We start from the raw sequence: 6,000 nt of genomic DNA on the forward strand, positions 1-6,000 counted from the left end.
GCAAGGAGAGATGGCAGAGCAGGAAGGTGGAATGACAATCCCAGTGAAACCAACATGAAAACTTCTGCGGCTGTTATGGGAACCAACAACTCTGCACAAGAACCACGTGGCTCTCTCACCAGTTTGAACCATACCCATGTACAGCAACTTCAGATGCCAAACTATCTCATTCACCAGGAGAGTTTGCTTTTGCTCAACATGTCAGGTTTTCAAGTCTATTGCACTGGGTGGAACAGAGCCTGTGGTTAATAAGGATGGCAAAAATCAGCCTGCCATGTCCCTAAGCCTCTGTCTTGTTTCCAAGGCACTCCGCTCACTTGCCAGGCAGCATTTCTCGTTCAGCAGGACCATTACACACACCAGTATCTGCTCCATTACCTACTGGACTGGCATGTCCTGACACAGGGGGTTGCTGGCAATGCTGGTGCCTTCAATCCCAAGCTCTCTAGAGGACACTGAAAGGCTCCTCAAGCAGAAATTCTGTGTGGGCTGGAGCTGTTGAGGCAGCACACTCCTTAACTGGTGCCCCTTTCAGACAAAAAATACCTTACTTCTGGGCTGAAAAATCCCTGAGGAGGTCCTTCAGCACTGCCCCAGCAGCAGTACCCAAAGCAGGTCACAACTACATCCTCTGGTCTAGACACTCCCAACAAAGACATCAACCACGTTTTATTCCAGCAAGGTCCCTGAGAGTGCTCAGGGCCACATGCCTGGATTGATACAGGGCCAGTGCCTCCAGCTCCCTTCAGGACCTGCAGGGCAGCCAACACAGCATCTCCACCACAGTCTGCAAGTGTGGACACCATGCACTGCAGCACTGCTCAGTTTGTGGGCACATCTCATAACAAACAAAAAATACTAAAAAGCACAGTAAAGTTCCTATACGTATTTCAGGCAACTCAAACACACTAAGTGAGAATCACCACCTCCTCTCTACTTCTACAAAAGTTAAGTGGCACAGCTGGACACAAGTGAGCCTGCAGCAGAAGCTGATCTGCTGCAGCAGCGTGGCAGAGATAACACACCCTGGCACCCGGCTAAGTCCATCAGCTCGAGCCCTGTGCTGCACTAATTGCTGCCGTACAGCTTTCAGTTCAAGCTCCTGTCCAACTACCTTCTGCAGAGCTTGGGAAATGTGAGCAGGCACCTGCCAAGGAAAAAAAACAAAACAGCAACCTTCAAACTACTTCAAGTTTCCTGACATAAGATAAATGCCAGCTGAATTTTTCTTGCATAGATGTAGTATCACACCAGACTTTAAGGAGCGGGAAAGAAGACCCCAATCCAAGAAACACAACTGAAGTTAAATGATTCACATGTCAATATATTACAACCCACCTATTACTAAATTTGTCTAAATGTAAGCCCAGCAATACCAAGATCTGGAGAGTGTCTGTGTGCATATATACATACGTATACATGGTAAATTATATATAAAGTTATCTTGATTTCATAGATTAGGCACAAAGCTAATCAAATTGCTTTCTCAGCATTTAAGTCTACTATAATTCAGCATGTTTAACTCCACATTTAGAACACAGCATCCATCCACAGGCAGGCACCACGGCGGGAACATGAGTTTATCGGGTCTTTTCAAGGTTTATTTTATTTCTTTGTTCCTTTTACTCTTTGTTTGGGCCTTGTCATAGTCCGAACCCTTACCAACAAAAGCCAGTTTCCCACAGAACCTGAGCACCAAGCACGCCGGTGTGTCCAAGCAGGAGGAAGGCAGGTAGTGGGACACTGCTCTCTCCGCTGCCGCCACCAACTCATCGCCCAACTTCACCAAAAAATCCCGAAAACGTGGAAAACTCCGAAGGGCCACGTGCAGATCCCAGCCCGACCTCGAGCACTCCGCCAGCAGTCTCCTGGATTTTACCCCAAAACGCGGGAACCCCGGAGCGCCTCTCCCACACTGCCCCCACCTCGGCAAGCCACAGACGCTCCGCACGTCCCTGGGGGCTTCCCGCCGCTCGGGGGACAACGGGGCGCTGCGGAGCGAGGCCGAAAGCGCCTTTATTTCACCAAATGAAGCGCCCGGGTCTGACGGGGGTGACCCGGAGCCGAGGGGCCGCGCTCCCAGGTGCCGGCGCCGGGCCGGCCGCGTTTTCCATCCCGGCGGCTGGAAGCGCGCAGGGAGCGCGGGCTGGCCCTGCCGGGGCAGCGGTGAAGGGAGGGAGGCTCGGCCGCGTACACCCCGCGCCGGGAGGAGGAGCCGCGGGGGCACGGCCCCGCGGGGCGGGGGTGCCCGGGGACCCCCCCGTTCCCACGCACCGCCACCGAGAGCGGCCGGCGAGGAAGCGCCGCCTCCGCGCGTTGTCCCCACGCGGGGAATGAGGGGACAGCGGCCACACCGCCCGCCCCCCCCGTCCCCCGGCACCAGCGGGACCCGCCGCCACACTCCCCGCGCTTTCCCCCCTTCCCCCACGAAACCCTCGCGGAGCGTCGGAAACAAAAAAAACTCACCCCCCAAACCCGGGGAAAAGGCGAGAGCTAAACCCGAGCAAGGCGCGGGGGCAGCGCGGGCGGGCGTGGGGGCGCGGGGGCGGCGGGCGCGGGCGGCACTCACCGCGGTCATGAAGCCGCGCGGCCGGCGGCGGACACAATATGGCAGCGGGGGGATGTGTCAGGGAGCAGCTGCTCCCTGCGCAGCGGCGGCGGCACCGCCCTCCCGCTCCCCATGGCAACCGCGAGCGAGCACGGCCCCCCCGCCGCCGCCGCCGCCGCCTCCTTCCCGGCCGCCTTCCCTCGCTCCCGCCCTCCCCCGCCGCCGGCACCGCCTCTGGCAGCGCCGCCGCCCCGCGCTCGCCGGGGCCGTGCGGGCTGGCAGCGGCTGCTGCCGGGCTCCGCGTCCCGCCCCGAGCGTCCGCGCCGCCTCGGAAAAGTTCCCCTTTCCCCCCAGAAATACCACGCTTTCTAAATTTTAAAAAATTTTAAAATAGAAGTGCATAAGCCAGCCTTTTAGTTTCACTTCCTTTTCCTCACCTTCTTAAACATACAGATACTTTTTTTTTTCCTTTCTTTTTTTTAATTTTTTTTTTTTAAATCCTCTTGACAAAAATGAAGCCCAGCCTTGTAGCACATTGCCGTCCGCTGGTGCTTTCAGCTTTCCAGCAAACTCTGCTGTTTGCTCCCTGGGCTACGGGGCCGTGCGGGCTGGCAGCGGCTGCTGCCGGGCTCCGCGTCCCGCCCTGAGCGTCCGCGCCGCCTCGGAAAAGTTCCCCTTTCCCCCCAGAAATACCACGCTTTCTAAATTTAAAAAAAATTTAAAATAGAAGTGCATAAGCCATCCTTTTAGTTTCACTTCCCTTTCCTCACCTTCTTAAACATACAGATACTTTTTTTTTTCCTTTCTTTTTTTTAATTTTTTTTTTTTAAATCCTCTTGACAAAAATGAAGCCCAGCCTTGTAGCACATTGCCGTCCGCTGGTGCTTTCAGCTTTCCAGGGTAAGAACTCTGCTGTTTGCTCCGTGGGCTGGGACAGCCCTGCACGCACTTGCAGTTTTACAACATCATAAAGGGGAAGGACCCCGGGAAATCGCTTGACTTGTTTCAGAGCTGATCTTCCACTGCAAAAAAACCAAAAGTTTAATTACTTTCCCAAGGTTTCCTCACCTTCTGAAGGATACGGCTGAAGCTTGCCTTGTGATGACTTGTGGTAATTTTATTTCCAAGGAAAGATGGGAATGCGTTTCAAGGAAATTCCTCCACTCCACCTTAGGAGCAACCACTAGTTGGGTTGTTTCATTTTTTTTATTTGAAACAGTTTCAGATAACAACCTCTTGGGTTTTTTAAGAGTGAGGATATATCAGGCTCAGGGTCATAGCAGGCGGAATATTCTCCCAAGGGCAGAGTGGCAGGGAGGCTCCTTCCACTGCACCATGAAGCATGGCCATCTTCAGAAACAGAACCCAGCCACAGAGTTCTGATCAAAATAAATTATTCTCAGCAACTTTCATTTAGCTCCTACCTAATTTCCACTGATTGATTGCATTATGATCCATTCAACGTTTTCTTTTTCATTTCAACCTTTTCTTTTTCATTTCACAGCCTCAGAAGTTAGCCAGGGCCTTCCTAACCCTCTCAGCAGACAACAGAAGTGCACTTGTATTAATTATGTATTGCTGAAAGCATCCTCCATTCCCAAATCATTAAAAATAGACCTAGCACTGCTGGTACCAGCAACGCTTTGCCCGTAAGAAGCTCTTTTGCCTGAATTCCTGTCCCTCTGAATGCACATCAGCCTTCCACACCTCCGCTGCCTTGGCAGAGGGAGGAGCAGGGCCCAGCGTTGTTTGCCCGTTGGGATCAGGGTGTGTTGCTCTGACTTTTGCCCTGCTAGGCGGCAACCTGAAAGAGAGACGTTTGAATCCAGGATCCCTCCAGCTTCAGTTTATTGTGTGGAAGGTCGAGTTTGGGCCACCAATGGTGGTGTCTTTCCCAGCCTTTGATTGCATTTACACCCTGGCCTTTAAAGTGGGTCTGCTCACAGGTTCTTTCCACTTACCCCTTAAAAATGCAATCTGAGTTCAGTAGGAACACGTGCTCTCTCCCCCCTTAGAGTTTAGTGGGAAAAATACCACAAAACCAAACAAGAATTAAAAAGATAAAAGCTGTAAGTGCCCTGAAGTCTATACCCCCTCAAAGAAACAAAAATACAACTTGGCCTTTTAACCGGCATTTTATTTGAACCAACTTGGAGCACAACACTTCCAATAAAATAAAGTGTTTCTACACCTCCTGAAAAACATTGTCACCTTTATCTTCCTCGGTCCTCTCTATTCCTCAACATACTCATGCTAGGTCTTTTTGGCTTTAAGCTGTACTACGTTTTTTCAAATCTACCAATTTTTCATCAATGAAGACAGTAGCCAAGATTTGAGATTTTCTGGAGCACCTTCTGCATCTCCCCCTCATCTCCAGGTCCAGTCACAGTCACCTTCACTCTTTGGCATCCTGTGGACTCACTGGTGGCTGCAGCAGCACGTCTGGGATGGGGGACAAAAGAAAGTCCAGCCTGTTAGAGAGGCTTAAACTCTCTGCCTCGTGTCCTGCTCAACCCCGTAAGGCTCAGCAGGCAGAGCTCAGCCTCCCAGCCATGCATGTACAGTTGCAGTGCTGCAACAGCTTGTCTGTGCAGGGTTAGAGGAACTGTAGCTGGCCTGGCCTAGTGGGGTGCAGAGAATTTTTGGGTCATCAGGGCTACACTCACACCTCTCCTGATGTTTGTCCCTGCCTGTACTGATTTCCTGACTGGCAATCTCAGTCAGCATCAGGATGCCCCAGTTAGTGCCCAGGCAGCAGCCAGATGACCAAGGGAACTGTGTTTGTCTCTGCTCAGTGTCTGCACCACATTTGATCCCTGCTTCCTCACCACGATCCATTTTCCCTGCTGAATTCTGCATGTGATTAGTGAGAGCAGGAGGGAGCAGGGGATGGAGGGCATCGGGCAGAGCCAAGTCCATCGGTGTCGTCCTGCCATGCATTAGATCGCCTCCAAGAAGCTGAAAGCTGCTTGCTCCCACATTTCAGCCTGAAGGCACTAACTCATTTTTTCCTGCAATGTCCCCTGTCCCAGGATGGAGGCCTGTGGCTGCTGGCAGTCTGAGCCCACACGCCGCCTTGGTCTCCCTCTCGCGCCATCTTAGTTTTCCACTCAGAGCTACAGAGCGAAACCCACAGCAGAATAGCAACCACGCAAAGCAGAACTCATCCAATAAATATGACAAGGACGTGGTGCTATTTTCCAGCACAGACCTTTAAAATAGGTGGGACAGACATGAGTCATGGTGCTCCGTGTGGGTCTCTGCACGGTTCCCCAGCACCTCCTGCAGCCCCCCGAAGGAGGAGGTGTGGGGAAGATGGGCTGCAGAGGCCGAGGCAGGCGCTGAGGAGGTGGCAGGAGGTGCCCTCCACCCTGCCCTTGTCACCTCCTGCTTTGAGCCAAGACAGACTCACAGAGGCTGCTGGTGCCTCCTGGCCCAGCTCCAGGCTGTCC

General features: G+C 52.8%; 1 protein-coding gene across 6 annotated transcripts in view; it reads right to left on the reverse strand.

The window, feature by feature from the left end:
• Positions 1-2,709, reverse strand: part of FOXN2 (forkhead box N2) — a 30,245-nt gene extending 27,536 nt beyond the window's left edge. For 4 of the 6 annotated variants that reach the window (XM_039707415.1, XM_039707413.1, XM_039707414.1 and 1 more), the window contains exon 1: positions 2,570-2,709. The gene's annotated coding sequence lies outside the window, so the exon portion shown is untranslated. Of the gene's footprint in view, positions 1-1,662; positions 1,758-2,466 lie in introns of those variants that run through there. The other 2 variants (XM_039707410.1, XM_039707411.1) reach the window with 2 other exon arrangements.
• Positions 2,710-6,000: the final 3,291 nt, after the last annotated feature.

This window comes from Passer montanus, unplaced genomic scaffold (genome assembly GCF_014805655.1).
Source record: "Passer montanus isolate IOZ18808 unplaced genomic scaffold, ASM1480565v1 scaffold2, whole genome shotgun sequence".
NCBI classification, from domain to species: Eukaryota; Metazoa; Chordata; class Aves; order Passeriformes; family Passeridae; genus Passer; species Passer montanus.